Raw genomic sequence first — 23856 nt, forward strand, 5'->3', positions numbered from 1 at the left:
AATCCACTGCATAAATTCCTGTTTATCTAGCACACTAAACAGTTTACCTTTGTTTCCAGGAAACATGTTGACTGATAGTCAGGTTGTATACTAGGACCCCTTGATTTTATTTTTGCATAGCAGCTATATAGCCCACCAGTCCCGAGATGTTTTTATACATGAGTATTAAATACACAGCCAGGACTCTGTATTTGTTGAACTTAAGCAGGTTCCTGCAGGTCCAGCATTCCAGTTTAATAAGATTCCTCTGAATGTCATCCCTATCCTTCAGAATAGCAGCAACACTCCCCCAACCTCAGTGCAGTGTCGCTCACAAATTAGCTAAGGATGCAGTTCATCCCATTGCTGAGCTTACTGATGAGGACATCACACACTTGTGAGAACAATTCTGGCAAATGGCATCCTCAACTTTTCCCACTAACAATCTAGTAGGTCATCCATTCAGACTACATCCATTTAGTCTCCTACAGATGACTATACAGTAGTCATGAACTCAAAATAAATACTGCTCAGTGTTCTCCCATCCTCCACAGAGCCAGTGACCTGGAAAGGGTCAGAGTAGACATGTGGTAAGACACTGGTAAGGCAAGCAAACACATAGCCCCTCTTGGTAAAAAAAGAGCTTTTTTTTGTTCCCTTACATCAACCACTCCATCCAATAATGGGTTAAAAAATTTACTTTCTTTCTGTTGTCAGTATATATAGAAGCCATTCTCCTTTCCTATCACATCCATTATGAATTTCACCTGCTTACCCAATTCCATTGTTTACATTTCCAGAAATGCTTGTTTACTCTTTGGTATTTTCCAACTCCCATTCACTTCCTTTTAAAGTTCAAGATTGGTCCTTATTTGGTTAGGTCAACTCCTGCAATCACTGCCTGTACACCAGTATTAACAGGTCCTGTGCAGTATGGATGCTAATCCTGAAGATCAAATAGCTCTACTGAGCAACCCCAGGCATCCAAAACAGCCTTCTAAAGGACTCTACCTAATTTAATGCCAAGGTTTATTCCACTACCTGTTTTCCTCACTTTCGTAAAGATCCTACTCTCTTGGGATGACTGTACATGCTGTAGATGCAGTAAAAAAAAAAAATGCACTGACCAGTTTTCCTATATTGATGAGAAGCAAACCAAGAGGACAACTTCTCCTTTATAATTTATGCCAGCACTTATTGACAGAAAATTTTCATCAGAGATCTCCTGGACTATTTGCATCCTAACCCTTTTAGCAGTTGTTAAAGTGGTTAGAGTCCCACATAAGAAATAACATTTTCAGTTGGGAGATGTCCTCTAGTTGTTTCAGCAAAACTTGTCTGCCTCGGTTTTTTGATTGGGGTGCCTGTATCACTATCCCCTCTGATCCCAGCTCAAAAGCTCCCAAGACAGTTCCATGTTATAAAAAAGTTCTTGCATGTGAGATGCTCCTTTGGGTAGAGTAACCCTTGCCTTTTCCATAAAGAGTTTAGAAGGATTTTATGGCCATTTACCTCACTCCAGAAGTGCAAGCATTTGTTCCACTATGTTGCTGTAATTCCTATGACATCATAATTCCATAATTCCCTAAGTCTGAATGCAGATTTATGGTTCTCTCAAGTTTTATTTATCCACTTTGTCTTTTTCAGTTCTTCCTCCAGTCTTCAGCTTTTCAACACCAGTTTCCTTTAATTCCTATTTGATAGATGAATTCTTCTGCAAGTAGCCGGAGGATGTTTCAAAATCACCAGCCCTTATTCTTGTGGGTGACTTGAACCAGCCAAATACCTGCTGGAAGCTCAGCACACCACAGAAAAGGGAGTCTAGGAGGTTCCTGGAGTGTATGGAGCATAACTTCCTGTTGCAACTGACAAATGAGTCTACCAGAGGTGAGACCCTACTAGATCTGCTGTTAACAGACAGAGGAGAGTTGGTAGGAGATGTGGTGTTCAGAGGCTGGGATACAGCAGACACAAAATGATGGAGTTTTCCATATTCATCAAAACAAGGCAGATATCAACAAAACCTCTACCCTGAACTTCCTGAGGGAGTAAGGAGGGGAGAGGAAAACCTCTATTCCTTGTTGGACATGGGGGAGGACATAGTTACCAAAGACAAGGAAAAGGGTGAGGAACTTACCACCTTCTTTGCCTCAGTTTTCAGCAATAAGACATGTCCTCCTGAGGACAACTGGCCTCCCAAGCTGATAGACAGGGATAGGGACCTGAATAGCCCCCCTGTAATGCAGAAAGAATGAGTTAGTGCCCTGCTGAGCCACTTGGATCCTCACAAATCTATGGGATCAGATGGGATCCATGCCAGGGTGCTGAAGGAGCTGGCAGAACAGCTCCCCAAGCTGCTCTCCATCATTTATCAATAGTCCTGATGGACCAGGGAGGTCATAGAATCATAGAATCGATTGGGTTGGAAAAGACCTCCAAGATCATCGAGTCCAACCCTTGGTCCAACTCTAGCTCATTTACTAGATCATGGCACCCAGCGCCACGTCCAATCTGCATTTAAAGATCTCTAGGGATGGTGAATCCACCACCTCTCCGGGCAGCCCATTCCAATGCCTGATTACTCTCTCTGTAAAAAATTTTTTTCTGATATCCAACTTAAATTTCCCCTGGCAGAGCTTAAGCCCATGCCCCCTTGTTCTATTGCTGAGTGCCTGGGAGAAGAGACCAGCCCCCACCTGGCTATAACTTCCCTTCAGGTAGTTATAGACAGTGATGAGGTCACCTCTGAGCCTCCTCTTCTCCAGGCTAAACAACCCCAGCTCCCTCAGCCTCTCCCCATAGGACTTGTGCTCCAGTCCCTTCACCAGCCTTGTTGCTCTTCTCTGGACCCGCTCCAGCATCTCAATATCCTTTCTGAACTGAGGGGCCCAGAACTGAACACAGTACTCAAGGTGTGGCCTCACCAATGCAGAGTACAGGGGAAGGATCACTTCCCTGGTCCTGCTGGCCACACTATTTTTGATACAGGACAGGATCCCATTGGCCTTCTTGGCCACCTGGGCACACTGTTGACTCATGTTGAGCTTCCTGTCAATTAGTACTCCAAGGTCCTTTTCTGCCTGGCTGCTCTCCAGCCACTCTGTGCCCAGCCTATAGCGCTGCAGGGGGTTGTTGTGGCCAAAGTGCAGGACCCGGCACTTGGCCTTGTTGAACTTCATCCCATTGGAATCAGCCCATCTCTCAAGTCTATCCAGATCCCTCTGCAGAGCCCTCCTGCCTTCCAGCAGGTCGACACTCCCTCCCAACTTGGTGTCATCAGCAAATTTGCTGATGATGGACTCAATCCCCTCATCTAAATCATCAATAAAGATGTTAAACAGGACTGGACCCAATACAGACCCCTGGGGAACACCACTGGTGACTGGCCTCCAGCTGGATGCAGCTCCGTTCACCAGCACTCTCTGGGCCCGACCCTCCAGCCAGCTCTTAATCCAGGAGAGGCTACACTTGTCTAAGCCATGGGCTACCAGCTTTTTCAGGAGTATATTATGGGAGACGGTATCAAAGGCCTTGCTGAAGTCCAGATAGACCACATCCACAGCCTTCCCCTCATCCACCAGGTGGGTCACCTGATCGTAGAAAGAGATCAGGTTGGTCAGACAGGACCTGCCCCTCCTAAACCCATGCTGGCTGGGTCTAATCCCTTGTCCACCCTGAAGGTGCTGTGTGATTGCACTCAGGATGAACTGCTCCATAACCCTGCCAGGCACAGAGGTCAGGCTGACAGGCCTGTAGTTGCCAGGGTCCTGCTTGCAGCCCTTTTTGTGGATTGGGGTGACATTCGCCAACCTCCAATCATCTGGGACCTCCCCAGAGAGCCAGGACTGTTGGAAGATGATGGAGAGCGGTTTGGCAAGCTCTTCTGCCAGCTCCTTCATCACCCTGCGATGGATCCCATCTGGTCCCATAGACTTGTTAGGATCCAGCTGGCTCAGTAAGTCGGTCACTATTTCCTCCTGGAATACAGGAGGGGTATTCAGCTCCCTCTCCCTGTCTACCAGCTCCAGAGGCCAGTTGTCTTGAGGGCCACCTGTCTTACTGGTGAAAACTGAGGCAAAGTAGGTGTTAAGTACCTCAGCCTTCTCCTCATCTTCCTTAACTATATTTCCCTCCAAGTCCAACAGAGAATGGAGGTATTCCTTGCCCCTCTTTTTGTTATTAATGTATTTATAAGGACTTTTTGTTATCCCTAACTGAAATAGCCAAATTTACTTCAAATTCCACTTTTCTTTCCCTAATTTTTTTCCTGCATGACCTAGCTCTATCTGTAAATTCTTCATAAGTAGCCAGCCCTTTTTTCCATAGTCTGTAAACTTTCTTTTTATCCCTGATTTCTTGCAGAATCTCCCTATTTAACCAAGCTGGCTGTCTTCCCCTCCGGCTGGCCTTTCGGCACACTGGGACAGCCTGTTGCTGTGCATTCAAAATCTCCCTCTTAAAACATGTCCATCCCTCCTGGACCCCCTTACCTTTAAGGGTTGTTTCCCAGGGTATGCTCTGAATCAGTTTTTTGAATAGGCCAAAATCTGCTCTCCGAAAGTCCAAGGTAGAGGTTTTAATGGTGACTCTCCTTACATCCCTGAGGACTGAAAATTCTATTATTTCATGGTCACTATGCCTCAGGCGGCCTCCAACCACTACATCATCTACCAGCCCCTCTCTGTTTGTAAATAGTAGGTCTAGCAGGGCCTTCCCCCTGGTAGGCTCATTTACCAGTTGATGAAGGAAATTGTACTCTATACACTCCAGGAACCTCCTTGACTGCCTCTTCTCTGCAGTATGAAGCTCCCAGCAGATATCTGGCAGGTTAAAGTCACCCACAAGAACAAGGGCTGGAGATTTTGAGACATCTGCCAGCTGCTTGTAGAATAATTCATCCCCTTCATCATCCTGGTTGGGTGGTCTGTAACAGACACCCACAAGGGTGTCAGCCTTGTTGGCCTTGCCCCTGATTCTGGCCCACAGGCACTCAACCTTGTCACTGCTGACCTCAACTTCAACAGAGTCAAGAGACTCTCTAACATATAAAGCCACCCCTCCACCTCTCCTTCCCTGCCTGTCTTTTCTGAAGAGCTTGTAGCCCCCCATAGCAGCACTCCAGTCATGTGATTCATCCCACCACGTTTCTGTGACAGCAACTATGTCATAGTTTTCCTGCTGCACTATGGCTTCCAGCTCCTCTTGTTTGTTTCCCATACTGCGTGCATTGGTGTACATGGACTTCAGCTGGGCCATTGATTTCATTCTCAACTTGGGCTCTATGCCCTTAGGCCTATCTCTGGAGAGCCCAGTTGCCATCCCTTCCCCCTTCAAACCTAGTTTAAAGCCCTCCTAACTAACCCTGCCAACTTATGGGCTACAGTTCTTTTGCCCTCCCTAGATAAATGAAGCCCATCTGCTTTGATGAGACTGGGCAACACGGAGTTCGCGCCATGATCAAAAAACCCAAAATTTTGACGATAGCACCATCCCCTAAGCCACCTGTTGGTAAGCTGGGCTTTCCTAAACCTCTCCTCATTCATCCCAGCTAGCACAGGAACTGAGGCAATTACTACCTGTGCTCCTGTCCCCTGAAGAGATCGGGTCAGTGCCTTGAAATCTTTTTTAATTACTCTGGTACTCCTTTTATTAATGTCATCACTTCCAACCTGGACAACCAACAGTGGGTAATAGTCTGAGGGTTGGATAAGTTTAGGAAGTTTTTTGGTAATATCCCTCACCCTGGCCCCAGGAAGGCAGCAAACTTCCCTGTGGGACGGGTCTGGCCGACATATAGGGCCCTCAGTTCCTCTCAGAAGGGAGTCACCGATTACAACAACCCTTCTCTTTTTTCTCTTACCTGTAGTCGTAACCCGTCCGGTAGGCTGGGGGTAACCAGAAGATCTTGTAGATAGATCCTCCTCCTGACTGTCCTCCAACAGACTGTCCGAGTCCAGGGCCATATACCTGTTTTTTAAGGGCACCCTGGCAGGTGAAAGGGGTCGAGAGGGGGTGTTTTTGCCTCTCTGACCAGGCACCTGTTTCCATTCATCCCCAACCCTATGGTTTGTTCCGTCTGCCTGATGGCAGGAGGGGCTGGGCTTCCTGAGTGATTAGAAATTGACAAATGTGGTGCCCATTCACAAAAAGGTCCAGAAGGAAGATTTGGGAAACTACTGACCTGTCAGCCTGATGTCAGTGCCCAGCAAGGTTATGAAATAGATCATTTTGGGTGTGATCACATGGCACCTACAGGATGGACAGGGGATCAGACCCAGCCAGCATGGATTTAGGAGGGTCAGGTCCTGTCTGACCAACCTCATCTCCTTTTGCGTTCAGGTCGTTCGCTTGGGTGGATGAGAGGAAGACTGTGGATGTGGTCTACTTGGACTTCAGCAAAGCCTTTGACACCATCTCCTATAGCATCCTGCTGAAAAAACTGGCAGCCCACGACTTTGACAGAGGCACTCTCTGCTGGGTTAAGAACTGGTTGGATGGCAGGGCCCAAAGAGTACTGGTGAATGGGGCTGTGTCCAGCTGGGGTCTGGTCACCAGCAGTGTTCTCCAGGGGTCAGTATTGGAACCAATCCTGTTTAATATCTTTACTGATGATCTGGATGAGGGGATTGAGTCCATCATTAGCAAATTTGAATAACAACATGTTGAGGGGGATTGTCATTCTGCTGGAGGGAAGGAGGGCTCTGCAGAGGAATCTGGACAGGCTGGATAGATGGGCCAAATCCAATGGGATGAGGTTTAACAAGACCAAGAGCCGGGTCCTGCCCTTTGGCTGCAACAACCCCTTGCAGCACTATAGGCTAGAGACAGATTGGCTGGAGAGTGGCCAGGCAGAAAGGAACCTGAGGGTATTGATTGGCAGCAGCCTGAATATGACCCAGCAGTGTGCCCAGGTGGCCAAGAAAGCCAATGGAATCCTGGCCTGTATCAGTGTGCTGGTTTGAAGGTGAACCAGCAAGGGAAAATGAACTCACCACGAGAGAGATTATAAGTCAGAGCTAAAATTTAATAATAATATTATTATAACAACACTGACACGCAAGGGAAATTGCTTTCAACTCACAATACCCCAGCAGTATAACCCAGTGTCCTGGGGCACAAACCCAAGGGGGTTTGTTTGCCCTTGTGCTGAGACCCCTGTGGCTCCCCCAAGTCCAGAGCAAAAGGAAAAGAAAAACCTGTTGGTGCAGGCGAGGGCTGTGGTCTGGGCGAGAGCGGTGATCTCCTGCTGTCGAGGTCCTGCTGCTGCTCTGGATCCGACGAGAAGTCCCCGAGGTCTTCTTACCCACCACTTATGTACCCTCAGGGAGCACTCAGTCCCTCCCCCTGGGCGGGGACTCACACAATGGGTGATTGACTCTGGGAGCCGGGGGGTGTTGAGCTGTTGATGGCCCATTAGCAGCTCCGCCCCCCTCAGGCTGGGTGTGACGGAGATAATGGCTCCCTGGGCAGCTGCTGCTAATGGCCCATTGTCCTTGGGGAATGACTAGAGGGGGTAGAATACACAGCTTTGATCACCCCCACACAGGGTTAGCTGGTCCCTCCTGCTGAACTAGGACATTATCCACCCCTTATTCTACTCCATCTAGTCATTCCCAAATTAATCCCCTTTTTACCTATACATATATATATATACATATATGCAATGAAACATTACAAACTCTTCTCGCTCAAAATTAGGTCCCCTTGTGGTACACAACGTGTTTCTCCATCTTTTTGCATTACCCACCAAGTGCAACCAGGTCCTTGAGCAAAGACAATCCCTCGGATGGGTTTGCCTTTGTTTGAGGTGGGACTAACCCAAACAGTCTTTCCTAACATACCTCTCATATGGACCACAGGGACTTTATCTCCATCTACAGTATTCAAGAGTTCTGATTGGGCAGGGCCAGCTCGATTGATGGAGCCCCGAGTGTTGACCAACCAGGTGGCCTTTGCCAAATGCAGCTCCCAGTGTTTGAAAGTTCCCCCACCCAACGCCTTCAAGGTTGTTTTCAGCAGTCCATTACATCGCTCAACTTTCCCGGCAGCTGGAGCATGGTAGGGGATATGATACACCCACTCAATGCCGTGCTCTCTGGCCCAGGTGTCTATGAGGCTGTTCTTGAAGTGGGTGCCGTTGTCAGACTCTATTCTCTCTGGGGTGCCGTGTCTCCACAGGACTTGTTTCTCAAGGCCCAGGATGGTATTCCGGGCAGTGGCGTGAGATACGGGGTATGTTTCCAGCCATCCAGTGGTTGCCTCTACCATGGTCAGCACATAGCGCTTGCCTTGGCGTGTTTGGGGAAGTGTGATGTAATCAACTTGCCAGGCTTCCCCATACCTGTATTTCGACCACCGTCCACCATACCATAGAGGCTTCACCCGCTTGGCCTGCTTGATGGCAGCACATGTGTCACAGTCGTGGATAACCTGTGAGACACTGTCCATGGTTAGATCCACCCCTCGGTCGCGAGCCCATCTGTATGTTGCATCTCTGCCTTGATGACCAGAGGCATCATGGGCCCATCGGGCTAGAAACAATTCACCTTTATGCTGCCAATCCAGATCTACCTGAGAGACTTCAATCTTGGCAGCTCGATCCACCTGCTCGTTGTTACAATGCTCCTCATTAGCCCGGCTCTTGGGTACATGAGCATCTACGTGACGGACCTTCACACTCAGCTTCTCTACCCGGGCAGCGATGTCCTGCCACATCTCAGCCGCCCAGATGGGTTTCCCTTTGCGCTGCCAGCCGGCCTTTCTCCAGCGCTCCAGCCATCCCCACAGAGCGTTGGCCACCATCCACGAGTCAGTGTAAAGGTAGAGTCTTGGCCACTTCTCTCGTTCAGCGATATCCAAAGCCAGCTGAACAGCTTTCAGCTCTGCAACCTGACTTGATCCACCTTGTCCTTCAGTCGCTTCTGCAACTCGACGTGTAGGACTCCATACAGCTGCTTTCCATTTCCGGCTTGTCCCTACAGTGCGGCAAGAGCCATCTGTGAAGAGAGCATATCGCTTCTCCTCTTCTGGTAACTGGTTATATGGTGGGGCCTCCTCAGCTCGTGTCACCTGCTCCTCTTCTTCTTCAGAGGACAATCCGAAACTCTCACCTTCCGGCCAGTTGGTGATGATTTCCAAAATCCCAGGGCGATTAGGATTCCCTATCCGGGTTCGCTGCGTGATCAGAGCGATCCACTTACTCCATGTGGCATCAGTGGCGTGATGGGTAGAAGGAGCTTTTCCTTTGAACATCCAGCCCAACACTGGTAGTCGGGGTGCCAGGATGAGCTGTGCCTCAGTGCCAATCACTTCTGAGGCAGCTCGAACTCCTTCATAAGCTGCCAGGATCTCTTTCTCAGTTGGGGTGTAGCTGGCCTCAGATCCTTTGTATCCCCGACTCCAGAATCCCAGCGGTCGTCCTCGAGTCTCCCCAGGTACTTTCTGCCAGAGGCTCCAGGATGGGCCATTCTCCCCGGCTGCAGTGTAGAGCACATTCTTCACATCCTGTCCTGTCCTGACTGGCCCAAGGGCTACTGCATGGGTAATCTCCTGTTTAATCTGCTCAAAGGCTTGTTGTTGTTCAGGGCCCCACTGGAAATCATTTTTCTTCCGTGTCACAAGGTAGAGAGGGCTTACAATCTGACTGTACTCAGGGATATGCATCCTCCAAAAGCCCACGGCGCCTAGGAAAGCCTGAGTTTCCTTCTTGCTGGTCGGTGGGGGCATAGCTGCTATTTTGTTGATCACCTCTGTTGGAATCTGACGATGCCCGTCTTGCCACTTCACTCCTAGGAACTGAATTTCCTGAGCAGGTCCCTTGACCTTACTTCGTTTAATGGCAAAACCAGCTCTTAGGAGAATCTGGATTATCTTCTTTCCTTTCTCAAAAACCTCCCCTGCTGTGTTCCCCCATACAATGATGTCATCGATGTACTGTAGATGTTCTGGAGCCTCACCCTTTTCCAATGCAGTCTGGATCAGTCCATGGCAAATGGTGGGACTGTGTTTCCACCCCTGGGGCAGTCGATTCCAGGTGTACTGCACCCCCTTCCAGGTGAAAGCGAACTGCGGCCTGCACTCTGCTGCCAACGGAATGGAGAAAAAGGCATTGGCAATGTCGATGGTGGCATACCACTTGGCTGCCTTGGACTCCAGCTCATACTGAAGCTCCAGCATGTCCGGCACAGCGGCACTCAGGGGGGGTGTGACCTCATTGAGACCACGGTAATCCACCGTCAGCCTCCACTCTCCACTGGACTTTCGTACTGGCCATATGGGGCTATTAAAGGGTGAGTGAGTCTTGCTGACCACCCCTTGGCTCTCCAGCTCACGAATCATCTTGTGTATGGGGGTCACAGAGTCTCGGTCAGTGCGGTATTGCCGACGGTGCACTGTGGCTGTGGCCAGCGGTACCAATTGTTCTTCAACTTTCAGCAGTCCTACAGCAGAAGGGTCCTCTGAGAGGCCAGGCAAGGTGCTCAGCTGTCTGATTTCCTCTGTCTCCACAGCAGCTATGCCAAAGGCCCAACGCAGTCCCTTTGGGTCTTTGAAATATCCATTCCTCAGGTAGTCTATGCCAAGGATACACGGGGCTTCTGGACCAGTCACAATGGGGTGTCTATGCCATTCCTTGCCAGTCAAGCTGACTTCAGCTTCCAGTACAGTCAGCTGTTGGGATCCCCCTGTTACCCCAGAAATAGAGATGGATTCTGCCCCGACGTATCCTGATGGCATCAACGTGCATTGTGCGCCAGTGTCCACTAAAGCTTTGTATTTCTGTGGGTCTGATGTGCCAGGCCACCGAATCCACACAGTCCAATAAACCCGATTGTCCCTCTCCTCTACCTGGCTAGAGGCAGGGCCCCCCTAGTTCTGGTCATGGTATTCACTGCGCTCTCCCTGTGAATATGACCGGGAGGTTCCTTCAAGAGGATCGGGCATAACATCATCATTCCTATACTGTCTGGAGCCTTGCCCACGAGAGACCGGAGCAGCCTTCAACCTTGAAGAATTCCCTGTGTTAGTTGTGCCTCTTTGCAATTCACGTACCCGAGCTGCTAAGGAAGAGGTGGGTTTCCCATCCCACTTTCTCATATCTTCTCCATGCTCATGGAGGTAAAACCACAGATTGCCGCGTGGAGTGTACCCTTTCTCCTTAGCTGGAAGACGCCTGCTTCTGATGGCGGAGACTCTTGTTTGTTCTGGAGAGATATGGAAGAGTCCTTCCTTAATCTTCTCTTCCAGTTCAGCCAGTTTTGTTTCCACAGCTGAGACATGGGCTCGTAATGGAGCAGTGACAGTGTCTTCATAAATCCTGAGTTTGCTGACCAGTGCACCCACCTTGTCTTCTCCCTCTCTCCACTGCAATGTTGCAAGGTAGCGAGAATACATTTCTGGCCCAAGTCGTGCAAATTTTAACCACATCTGGGATGTGCACTGGACACCATCTGGACTTTTAGGGAATCTCTCATCCTCTGAAAAGATTATCTCCAGTACGGCTAATTCCCTTAAGCACCGGATACCTTGTTCCATCGTGTTCCACTGTCCTTGCTGTACGTGGAGGTCCTCCTTACAAAGATATCTCTCCCTCACGCTTGACAACAGTCGCCGCCAGAGGCTGAGAGTTTCCTGTCTCTTTCCAATGCCCTGATCAATGACAACATCTCGAGACAGGGATCCCAGCTGCCTTGCCTCACTCCCATCTAGAATGGTATCATTGGCTGCAGCATCCCAGATTCGAAGTAGCCAGGTCAAGATGGACTCATTTGCCTGTCGTGTGAACTCTCTCCGGAGCTCACGCAGCTCTCCCAGGGATAGGGACCGGGTGATTATTTCTGGCTCCATTTCTTCTGCTTGAGATGAAGGTCCTGACTCTTCCTCGTCATGCACTATACGAACTGATTTGGTCTTTGATTTTCTTTTCTGGACAGGGGCAACTGCTATCGGTTTCTGTTGTCCTTCTGGCTCCTCCATGGTTTGTGTGGACATGGTGCTGGTTGATGTATCTCTCTTCCTCTCTGGCTCAGTCATGGTCTGGGTGGACATGGCGCTAGTTGATGTATCTCTCTTCCTCTCTGGCTCAGTCATGGTCTGGGTGGACATGGCGCTAGTTGATGTATCTCTCTTCCTCTCTGGCTCAGTCATGGTCTGGGTGGACATGGCGCTAGTTGATGTATCTCTCTTCCTCTCTGGCTCAGTCATGGTCTGGGTGGACATGGCGCTAGTTGATTTGCTCCTTTTCTCCTCCTCCTGATGATGCTGTACCACACCAAGCAGTGTGCGGTAGGCAGTGGCCAGGGCCCAGCAGGTTGCTGTGAGCTGCACATCTCTGGGACTACCAGAGCATCTTCCTTTCACATAGCTTAGCATTTTGGCAGGGTCCTGCAGTTGTTCTGGGGTGAATTTCCAGATCATTTGGGGAGAGAAGGTCTCCAAATACTGGCCCATATCTTCCCACTTCCCGTGCCACTCAACATCATCCGCTCCCAGGGCAGGCCTCCAGCAAGTCTCCTTAGAGAGCCCAGTTCTGACCCTAAACATGGTGTATACAGTACAGAGGAGACAAAGCAACACTAACAGCAAGATTATGCTGTCCCTAACATCAAAAGGAAGCTCAATATTTTCAATGATTGTTGTAGCAGAGGTGAAAAGGTGGAAGTAACCATCTCCACCTGTTTTCTCCACAGTCTGGGAGCTATTTTTAATGAGACCCCAGAGGTAACAACCCAAACCAGGACAGGCACACCAGACTGAATATACATTCACAATGAAATTCATTGCTTCTGATGTTATGACAACATAAACATAGTATATTAATAAAGCAATTTTGATCCTTCTCCCTGGTATTAAAGAGAGCATCAAAACAGGCACATGGTTCCCCATGTGTCGAAATATGAACAGGCCCAGATACACCATCCACATGAATACATCAAGCAACATGGTAGTCAGGGAGTTTCTGTACCCAAATACACGAAATGAAATTGTAGTTCTGACTTCTCTCTCGTGCCCCACGTTGGGCGCCAAAAATCAGGAAAAATGTGGCCAGCAGGGCTAGGGAAGTGATTTTCCTCTGTACCCTGCACTGGTGAGGCTGTACCTTGAGTATTGTGTTCAGTTCTGGGCTCTTCAGTTTAGGAAGGATATTGAAGTGCTGGAGCAGGTCCAGAGAAGGGCAGTGAGTCTGGTGGAGACTGGAGCACAGGTCCTATGAGGAGCAGCTGAAGGAGATGGGGTTGTTTATCTTGGAGAAAAGGAGGATTGGGGGTGACCTTATCACTCTCTACAACTACCTGAAAGAAGATTGTAATCAGGTGGGGGTTGGTCTCTTCTCCTGGGCAACAAGTAGTAGAACGAGAGGTGCACCAGAGGAGATTTAAGTTAGACATTAGGAAGAAGTTCTTTACAGAAAGAATGATAGGGTGTTGGAATGGGATGCCCAGGGAGGTCATTGAGTCACCATCCCTGGAGGTATGTAAGAAGAGATTGGATGCAGCACTTAGTAGTGCCATGGTCGAGTAGGCAGGGTGGTGTTAGGTCATAGGTTGAAATCAACGATCTCAGAGGTCTTTTCAACCTAGCTGATTCTATGGTTCTATGATTCTACTTATTGTCTCCCTATTTGACTGTTTCGTGATGAGGGCTTGTTTTGTCATCTCAGGTTCCTATTTATATTATAGATTCTGCATGTTTGTGCGTGGACACTTCAGATCAGCCCTAAATTATCCCATTTTCTCGAGTGGAGTGAGATGACTTTCCCTGTGTACCCTGGGTGCTTTCCATTAAGTGCAAGTTTTGTTCCCTGCTCTGTCAAAATTAATTTCTAGAGCTCAGCACAGAAGAAAACTGATTTAAAGATAAAATAAGAAGAGACCATGCAGGGCAGGTCTTCTTTGAATGACACCAAGAGGAACTTATGGTAAGCAAATGGAGTATATAGGATTCCTGAAGGACTTTTTTTGTGCACTCTTAGTCTGTAATGGTAAAATGCTTCAAACCTTTGCTGATACCACTCTCAGATTTTAAAATATGTAGGATTTCTGGATAGGTTAAGAAAATATATATAGTTCTTATTGGCTTGTGTGTTAGGTTGAGCTGGCAAAAAGCCAAGTGCCCAACACAGAGAGAAAGGATCTGCCCCCAACCAAGGAAAAAGGAGGAAGAGGGGGAAAAAAATCCAAAATCTGAAGTTGCAAGCTTCTTATATTATACAAAAGAAAAACAATTGAAAACAGAATATGATATAATACATATATATATACAAAAGTGAGAAAAAACAAACTAACAATAGCTACCATGTCACCCAACCAAATAATATAGATTCCAACCACCCAAACTCCACAAAATCTCCAAAAACTCTTCCAGAGAAAACTCACAACAAGACAGGAGAAAAATTAACAAGAAAATGTTCACCTTCCTAGATAACACAGTGGGGATGGCGGCAAGGCCTAATCTTGGTAGAGGCAAGGCAGCGCGTCCCCATGGGTCCAAGGCAAAGACCAACAGAGGCAGAAGCTCCACCTCCCTCTCTTTTTATACCTCTTGACACTTCTTGATGATGTCAGATGATATGAAATACCTCTTTGGTTGCTTAAGTCAGAAGATGCTTGTCCCTTCTAACTATGTCACATCCTTTGGGCCTGCTGAATTGGGCCTAGCCAAGGCCTAGCTGAAACTAAAGCCAAAACTACCACAGCTTGTTAACAAAAGTCATCTACAAATGTAAACCTGCACTTAGATTTTCATGTATTTCCTTAGAATTTTTAATGTGGATTTTTGTCCCCCACATTTCCTACCTTGCATCTTTCAGATGTCCAGAAGTACCTTCCTCAGAGATGACAGTTCCAAAGTTTAATTAGAAGAACCCAAGGGATTTTTTAATTCCGTCCTTAGTTGAAAGTCAATTAATTGCCATCCGTCTCTTTACAAAAGCAGAGTGTGAAACCTTCTACTGTTAACTGTAATAAATAAGCAATCCTTCTTCTACGTGAACTATCCTTAAAATTTAGACACTTAAAAATTAATTTTAGATTGCTGAAAACTTAAGCTGTCTAAACAGTAAATAAGGACAGACACATTCATAGAAACAATGACTACAGTCCCAAATTCTGAATGTCCAGGGAGATAACACTCTTAAGGTGCTTAAAGTTAGGTTTAATGAAGTTAGAGCTCAGTATAACATGATTAGCAAATTGTAAGTTTGTTTTATAATAGCAGAGATTAGCAAAAAAAAAAAAGAAAAAGAAAGCTGAAAGCATCAGTACATCACGAGTTAAAAATCTTAAGTAAACAGTTAAAAAGCAAACACATTATGTGAAAAATGGTTTAGAAATACAGGTTCTCACACAATAGAAAAAAGCTACCTAAACAAGTTTTCTTTGCAGAACGAAAATAATTAAATAATTTCTACTGCTGTGATGCAATGGGATATTACAGAGGATGTAAATTGCATTTTACTCTTATTTTACGTTATTTTAAAGTGTGCTCATTAAGGCTAAATGATAACACTAAAGTGCTAATATTTACAGAAGAGTATAAAGAAATCAGATTCTCAAAGAGAGGTAAATGTTGGAGTTACTTTCAATGAGTAATGTCTCTGTAATTAGCTGGATATTTCTTCATTTTACTGTTATATTATTCCATTTTTTTGCCAGTAAGCTCAAACTAAATTGCTAGTATAACTCTAGTAAGTTTTGAATAAAGGTTAGGTTTCATATATTTTTATAGGTTTTCTCATTTCCAAACAAGTGCTACTGATCTGTTTCAAGTTTATTGGTGTACGAAGATTACAAACTGTACTCTACTATGAGTTTCTATCTGACAGACTGTATTTTCCAATCGTATGTTCCATTAGAAAACACATTTTTATCAAACTTTATCTACTGTTCATTTAATTTCAACATGCAATATTAATTGTATTAATTATAGTTTTATATTCAGTTATAAATTTATCTTAAAAATAAAAAAATCTGAATAAGTTACAGCATTCAAGTTAATTTTTTTTTTTAATTTTATATTGATGAAGTAAAATATTGATGTAACTTGTTAATGTTTTGATTGCAAGACTAGCTCATGGACTCACTAGCAATTGCCTCCAATAAAGTTATCACTTTATCGTTGAATCATTGGAATTCTGTTAGGCTTTGTGCATGAAGAAAAAAAATTCAGAGGTAAAGGATCATAGTACTTATCTACGCTGTTTTCAGGGAATAGACCACATCTTTCATAGTATGTTTAACCTTCATTATTTCCACATAGAACTGAACAAGCCTTCTAAAGAAAAGCATTTTGATTATTCATTGTCCAGGATTTTTCTGCTAGTCAGCACTTATTAAATAAGAAAACTGATTGAAAAATTACTAATGATAATACTTAAAATTATGTGATCTTTCTGAGCCTGAGCACTTTTAAAATTAAATAACCTTCACTCTAACGCCATTGCTTGGTTTATTTAAGAATCACTTTTACAGTGAAAGCTGGAAGCAGAGACTAACTTTAAATCAAGTAAGCAGCCAATAATAAATCCTACCTTGAAAGAAAAAAGGTAGACTTTTGACCATAGGCTTTTCTACAAGGAAATGTCTGAAATCTTGACTTTATTTGTTACTTTTTCATTATCATTGAGATGGTTCAGAGAACAATTATTTTCAAGGTGAAAATAAAAAATGTACCTTCTAATGTTCACTTTTCCTTAGCTGTGGGATGCAACTTTAACCTTCTTGAAATTTCATGAAGGCTAGAAGAAATACTAAAGTCCTACTGCAGTCCAGTTCATAGATTTGTTTGAGAACAAAAACGCTTAACTGATTGGGGTCTTTCTGGGTCACAGTAGCTGCTTATAGCAAGGTTTCCCTTGTCTTATCCCATCTCTCTCTAATATTGCCTCTGTTTCTGAAATCCATATCAAGAAGAGCAGCAAAAACTGGTGCATCCATTGAAAACATCTGTCCATCAAAAGTGGAAAGTTTTTTGGTTATGGTTATTTTTTTCTTATATATATATATATATATATATATATATATATATATATATATATATATATATTTCACTACCTTCAGTATTTATTTCTGTTTAGTGCATGGGTATGTGGAAGGCAAGAGAAGCTCCCTTGCAGTTATCTGATCAAAGACTTTGTCAAATGGGTTGGTACAAAAGAGGAGGCAGCCAAACACAGAAAGGCACAAACCTGACCAGCAAAGAGGAAAGAAATCCGGTCAATTACATCCATTGATAAGGAGGGAGTGTGAGGATGTTTAGTTTGGTAAGGCCACCTTACTGAGGACCTTGATCAAAATGGGATGACAGGGGTCAAGGGGAAAGCAGTAAGAAAAACATACAGAGACATAGACCTGCCTGACCTGTCTAGTAACAAGAGAGATAATGAGAATAAATAAACCTCATCAATAATAACAATTAATTGACTATCAAGAAATTGCAGGAATCACTTCAAAGCTAAGAAAATCAGATTTTGCAACTGATAGTGATGCAAACTTGAAGGTTGAGAATGCTGGAAAGAGTCTCTAGGACCATACCAGTTCATGAGTGTGGGATGATGAGCTGATAAGGCCTGATGGGTTGAGGGAGATGCCTCAGCCCCCTGGAGACATGCTCCAAGCAGAGGACAAAGGCTTTCAAACTGATAAGACATAGCACTGGCCTTCTTTTGCAATATCTTCAAGGGCCCACCCCACCTCAGGGCATCTGCTTCACCACCACCCCCCCCCCCATAGATTGACTATCAGTCACACAAACACCTGGAGAAGAAAAAAAGATATAAAAGAAGTGCAGTTTCACTGCAGCTTAGGGAGAAAAACTTTCCACCTCTTGGAGGGCAACCTGAGAGCTACTCTGTCTCCCCCATTCCATCAATATTGCAAGGGTAAGCCACGGAATTCTTACTTTACTTTTCTTATGCCTTATTAGTTGTAATTTACTATACCTCACTGGATGTGTGCGTGTTAAGAAGTGGCTATGCTTTTCATGTTGCTTTTTTTTCCTTTTGGGTTATTGAGTTTTTTTACTGGTGGTGTTAACTAACTTACTGTTAGTTAAGTTTGCTATGGGAATGGTATACTGCTGGGGTGGCCCTTGAAATGTGTGTTGTGCCGATGTCTTTGGGGGGTATTTTGTACAATCCTGCACCTAAGTGTTATCACCAAGTAAGTAACCCCATATTAGTTATTGTCACATATATGTATTAATAAATGTTATTTTGGGAGCTATCGTGAGAAAGGTTCTTTCTCTTGTTGCTGTTAAACGTGGTTCTCATAGGCGAGTCAGAAATCTTTCCAGCCTGTGTTCTGTCCAGATTTCAGCAGGCAGTGCTGGGTTCATAAAGTTTTGATTACTCTGAGGACACTTATAGCTATTCCTCCCTGGCTGAAGTGTGGCTTCATATCAGAAGTCAGAACCCCTTCCAACCTGTGTGCTGTCAGTTAAAAAGACAGACAGTGTTGGGTCACATAAGGATTTGATTGTCTGGGAGCACTTACAGCTAATAACTTTTAATTAATACAGTTAAGACTAGAAATCTTTGTATTTCCATCTCCCTCCTCCTTTTCACATGACAATGAGGTAATCTAACAGAAAGGGGAGCTGGAGAGGAACAGAGATGGGGTTAGGCAGAAAGGGGTATAAAAGGCATCAGTCGTGTGAAACTGGACTGGCCACCATGCTTATCTGGCTGAGCACAGCCCTTGATCACTGCAGTCCTTCCTGTCTTCTTAGACAATTTTAGTAAATCTTTTCTTATTTATCTCTGTGCAATCTCACACTCTATCCTGTGTATATTCTTGCTATAAGGATTGACACTGTGAATGCAGGTGCCCATAGACTGAGGAGTCAATAACTGAAGTCAGTGTGGTTTCATCATCAGCTATTGGAGTCAGTGAGGTTCTTTAACTCTCAACCACTGAGATGGGAACAGCGTGTATCCCCAAAACTAGTTACTGGTGGTAGTGGGGTAAATGAGGCAAGTGAGGGGCTCAGTGCTGGCAGATGGAGCTAGAACACAGGTTACAGTTTATGTGCCAAGCATCATTTTCTGGGAGTGAGTACATCTTTACCCAATTGAATGTACTTGGGGTGTGCATCAGTATCAGTTAGCAAATGTTGAGTTGGATTACCTGACAAGAGGGACCCGTGAGTGTGGGGTGCCTGTGGGATGAGTATGTGCATGTAGCTTTCTGTGTGTGGGGGGTGGGGGTGGGGGGTGTCACTGTGTGTCTGTCTCTGGGATACATGTACAGGAAACAGGAAAGCAGTGGCCACATCTCAGTCTGGTCAGAGACTCCATGTTCCCAGACACTGAACTGAACTCCAGGTCCTGGACTGGAGCTGCTCGAGGACATGCCTTAACATTGCATGTCTGAATCATGACAAAAGATGGAGACCAAACTCTGCAAGCCATAACTGTAAACATGAGCTGGAGCTTTAAAAAACAGAAACCTGATGCAGACTTGTACTGGAGATGTACAGTTTCCCTGCAGTACTCTTCCTAATTAATTTTACCCTTAATAAAGCCTTTCCCAAACATACTATCTAAGCTAAAATTGTATATAGGAAGACATATCAAGAGTTTTCAAGGATCTGTAAGTAGTGATTATCCCTGCACTACTTCTTTATATGCAATAACGATCTTTTCCAAAGAAAAGAAATGTTTCCATCATGGCAAAAGTGCTACAGCTGTCTTATTCATTGTAATGAACTACTTTAAATGAAGAGACTCATTTGTATGAATAAAGAAGTATGTTTCAAGTGGCTCAGTAATTTGTAGGTTTGCATTCTGGAATTAAATATTTCCTTCCTGTTGTGCATAATTTTTGTCCCTTGAGAACTCTTGTTTTCTCACGGTAGATCACACTCCTGAGGATATTAAACCCCTTGAGATACAGTAATGATACTCTTCTCATAAAATGTTTTAAAGAAATACCAAAGAGTAATGTGATAAAACATGAAAGAATAGCAATAATTATTGCATTGTAGCCAAAGGTAAAAGCTGACATTTCAGTAATGGCCATTCTAAATTTGAGAGATGGTGTGATATTGTTACAATTACTAAATAAGGGCTAAAGTAAATTTTTATAAGTCTGAGAGAAAAAGTATTTTAAATATAAGAGCAAGTGTATAACAAGGACATGTGCACTTTGCTCTTCTGCTCTTTTTTGTTTTTTTTAGTATTATTTTTATTTTGCTAATGCTGCATGATGCTTTTGACCAAAGGGTCAAATCTGACGTATTCCAGTATCTTTTCTCTTTCTATACTGCATTAAAACCAAACTAGTAAATAAACAAACCAGCTACCCACTCAAGGCACTCACATTCTGCTAAGGACAAATGCCCCATTCTTTTTTTCCCTTTGGTAGAAACTGAACACAAAAATATCTCAATGAAAAGGACAATTTATGGTGATACTGAAAACTAAAGTAATGATTAATGTAGCAAATCCAACTCTTATCCACAGTGCTTCAAGGACAAAGAAACCAACAAATGTGTCTAAAATTCCACAGAACTGCAAAGCAGTAGCTGTAATTTTCAGTTTAGTAGCGCAAGAATTATTAGTATGTTATCTTAAAATCTACTTCACCCTTTCCAGATATGGATGTATTTCTGGCTGACAACTGAGCCCAAGGCTCTCACTGTACAGACAGTGCTACACTCGATGATTATCCAAGCTGTAGAGATCATGCTGGTAAAAGTGTATATTGTTGAATTGAATAGTATCAGAAGCAGTTTGTGGAAATGTGAAAATGAACAAACAAAAAACCACAGCAAAACACAAAACCCCTAAAAAAGTGCATTCATTCATTTCCATTGGAAACCTAAAGAATAGTATCTGGATTTCTGCTTGTTTATTGGCTCTAGGTCTCTTCTCACTTAATTGGTTAAAATTTAATCATGGTCCAATTTTAGTGTTATATCTCTGTGAAGAAGATTGGGAAAACAGAAAAAGGTGGAATCTGAGGGGAAAAGAACCAGAGAAAATATGACATTGCTACTTGAAGTGAGGTGAAATTGATTTTCTTCCTTATTGTTAAGAAGCAGATATTTGACTCCCTAAAAAGATCAGCCTAGTTGTCACTGTTTTGTATGCCTGTTGTAGATCTTGGGAAAGAGCCAGGACAGGCTGAGAGAGAGGCCAGGACATGGAGAGTGAATCATCTTTTGCATCCTGGCTGTAATCACTCTGGCTAAATGTTAAGATAAGATGGGAGGGAAAACTGGAGACATTTAGTACTCTTCAGTGATATATGCCATGTGTATAAGAGATTTCAGCCCCAAGATTCACAAAAAATGTCAGAGATTAAGTAAAATAAACTCTATCTCGCTTTCATTTCATGTATAAGAAATGTAATCCTCATGTAACTAATTGGTAACAGTGAATTTTACTTTTCTTCCTTCTTTATTGCAGTTGAAAGAAATAGCTTCTACCTAATGTAAAATATATGTATTTCTTATAATTCAATGTTTCACATCATCATCATCATCATCATGGCTAGGCTTCGCGGAAGAAGATTTGGGAAGGGCACTACCCAAGCTTGCTGCAAGGGTGCTGGTGGCTATAAAGGCCCATACAGGATAGGCAGGTCTGGTCACAAAAGGCACAGTGGAACGTCTCTTCAGGTGATATTGGTGAGGAACGGTTCTTTCTGAGTTGTCTTTTTATCCTCGAAACTGGCTCTGCGTATGTTCTCAAAGGAAGCAGCAGCATCGTGAATGGTGTGTCTCCATGAATCCCGATTGGAGGCCAGAGTGGACCATTGACAGCAGTCAACATGGCCAAGGCTGAGGTGTTGTTTCAGGTTGTCCTTGTATCTCTTCTTCAGGGCTTCTCTCTTGCGGCAGCTGGTGGTGAGTTCACCATAGAGCACAATCTTTGAGAGGCGGTGATCCTCCATCCTGGAGACGTGCCCTGCCCAGTGCAGATGCGTTCTCATCAGCATGGCCTCGATATTGGTGACTCCTGCCTGTTCCAGAAAAGTATTTCTTATAATTCTATGTTTTACATACACACAAAATAAATGGATATGGCTGATTCATTTTTATAGACCTTGTGGGAAATAGCTATTCTGTCAGCAAACCATGTACCTTCCATTAAGATCATCTTATCTGCAATTCTTTTCAGTGTTATAAAAATAAATTTAACTTTGTTCATGTCTGTAAACTGCCTACTACGATCTTTGTCAGAAAATTAGTCTGAAGGTACCTTTACAATTTGGATAAATTTGATGACTTGAGCAGTTAATATGTTTCCAAAGGTGTAGTGAGTTTCCTAAGTAATTCTATATCAATATTTTACATCCTTTTCAGTGTGTTTATCAACATTTTGTGTGGCTTTTAGAGGCTGAACATCTTTAGGGACCCATTCATGAAATGGCCAGCTCTAAAGAGTAGTGTGAAAAATGTTAAGATGGAACACAGATATTACATAATTAAACTCTACTGCTGTATTTTATGATATTTTGTTTTCTGCAATTTATAAAATTGTTCTGAAATTCATAAAGCTGGGTAAAGAGAGAAACAGGGAAAAGTTTGATAAATATTACTAAAATACTAAAGGATGCCTAACACCTCTATGCAAACATAAGAAATGTAAATAAAAAGAGACTATGATATAGAATTAAATTTACAAAGAGGTATGTTTCCTTCTGTAGATGAAATTTGTAAACTCTTTTTTGCCACTCACATATTAATTCAGATTGTAGCTGCAATTCTCCTTAATTTAATTATAAAATTTGTCACAGTGATTTTCTGTGTCTCAGAAAATATACATGGGTTAAAAGTTTTATGAACTCAGAACTGTATTACCCCTAGTATCAGCAAAACTAGTTGTGTTTTACCATCAGAATGTAATTTCAAATACTTTCTCACTTCTTTCTTATTCTTTGTCACATATCACACATAAGCTTTTAAGCTATACATAAAAATTGCTGCAAAAAGATTAAAACAAGAGTTTAAAATATAAATTGATTGTTTAAAATATTTTGTATATATTTACTACCAAAAAATTAAAAGCCCAGGTTGACTTTTCTTGTCCTTCCTGAAACATCTCTTATATATTGAATAGCAAGAGTCCCATTATTGCACATTAGCATTTTATTTACTGTTAAATCTGTATGCCCTTGTACTTCACAGAGCACAACCACTGTCTGAAGGTAGAATTTTTAGTTTAGTCCTGAGCTTTTGTATCTCCTTCTGCTGTGTTAATTAAGCAAGACAAAGAATTTACATCTGATGTGTCAATGATGATAAAAATAACAGGCAAATAATAAAAATATTAAGAAAGAATGTGATTGAGAGGGAAATAAATATATGCTATTGGTTTCCTAGACTAATTTGTCTTGAGTCTTTACTTGAAACTAGAATGTTTTCAAGTTTCAGAAAATTAAACTTAAAAAAAATAAAATTAAAAAGGCAAGAAAACCCCAAGAAACCAGAATCATAGAAAGGAGATTGGAAGTGAGCTCTGGAGGTTGGCTGGTCCAACCTCCCTGTGTAAGTATAGCCAGCTAGAGTAGATTGCCCAGGGCCTTGGCTAGGCAGTTTTCAAACATCTCAGAAGAGGAATATTCCAGAGGGTACCTGGGCAAACTACACAAGTGCTTAGACAGAAGGGGAGTTGGAGGCGGGGCTTGCTCGTTAGCAGGAGAGTGAGAAGGCTTTAAAAACATCTCTAGGGAGCGCAAGCGACCTGGAGCGTGGCGAACAGGAGCGGGCAAACAGGGGCGTGGCACGGCAGTGAGGGCGTGGCACGGCAGTTGCACGGCAGTTCGCACAGGCAGGGCGAACAGGCAGGGCAGAAGCCTAGGTATTTCTGCAGCCTTTTCTTTTTCTTTTTCTTTTTCTTTTTTTTTCTCCTCTGTTCGTTTGTTTCTTTGTCTC

This window comes from Pithys albifrons, chromosome 1 (genome assembly GCF_047495875.1).
Source record: "Pithys albifrons albifrons isolate INPA30051 chromosome 1, PitAlb_v1, whole genome shotgun sequence".
Lineage (NCBI taxonomy): Eukaryota > Metazoa > Chordata > Aves > Passeriformes > Thamnophilidae > Pithys > Pithys albifrons.